The following is an 859-nucleotide window of genomic DNA, read 5'->3' as shown; positions in this document are numbered from 1 at the left end:
ATGGGTTGTTGTTGCGGTTGAAATTCTGATTTCCCACATAACAAACTGAGGCTGGATTTGAAAGGCAATTCTCAAAAGTATGCCCGTCCCCACAATACACGCATGACACTTCTGCACTTTGAATGGCAGCAGCTGGCTGAATACTTCCTCCCAAACTCATATTCTTCAAGATGTTGGTCATTGAGGCCATTTGAGCTGTTAGAGCCGTTAATGCATCTACTTCAAGAACTCCCGCCACCTTCCTACTTGTAGGAGCTCTAGTGTTTGACCATTGATAGTTATTACTTGCGATCCTTTCCAAAATCTCAAATGCTTCGTTGTAAGACTTGGAAAGAATGGCTCCATTGGCTGAAGCGTCCAAGACCATTCGAGAGGCTGCATTGAGACCATTGTAGAATGTCTCCATTTGTATACAGTGTGGGATACCGTGGTGTGGGCACTTCCGCAAAAGCTCCTTAAATCTCTCCCATGCATCACTGGTTGATTCATCTTCAAGCTGCTGGAATGACATGATTTCACTTCGAAATTTTGCATTTCTGGTAGGAGGGAAATATTTGCGCAGAAACTTTTCAGCAAGATCATTCCAATTTGTGACGGAATCAGGAGGCAAAGTGTTGAGCCATGATCTAGCTCGGTCTCGTAATGAGAATGGAAATAGCTTCAGCCTCAATGCTTCTTCACTCACTCCTTGAAGCTTAAAGGAATCGCTCACCTCCAAGAATGAACGAAGATGGAGATGAGGATCCTCCGTTGGCATCCCGCTGAACTGCCCCTCAGTTTGGAGCATTTGAAACATCACTGGCTTGAGCTCGAATTGAGCTGCTTGTATTTCTGGCCTCACAATGCCTGGATTTAACTC

The 859-nt window shown here is 44.8% G+C and overlaps 1 non-coding gene across 1 annotated transcript; it reads left to right on the top strand.

Annotated features, from left to right (window-relative positions):
* Positions 1-422: 422 nt before the first annotated feature.
* Positions 423-529, top strand: LOC133820312 (small nucleolar RNA R71). The gene has a single exon (XR_009886730.1). It is a non-coding gene; the product is annotated as a small nucleolar RNA R71 (small nucleolar RNA).
* Positions 530-859: the final 330 nt, after the last annotated feature.

Source organism: Humulus lupulus, chromosome 2 (genome assembly GCF_963169125.1).
Source record: "Humulus lupulus chromosome 2, drHumLupu1.1, whole genome shotgun sequence".
Classification (NCBI taxonomy): Eukaryota; Viridiplantae; Streptophyta; class Magnoliopsida; order Rosales; family Cannabaceae; genus Humulus; species Humulus lupulus.
Note: the sequence above shows the minus strand (reverse complement) of the source record. Positions and strands in the feature narration are given on the sequence as shown.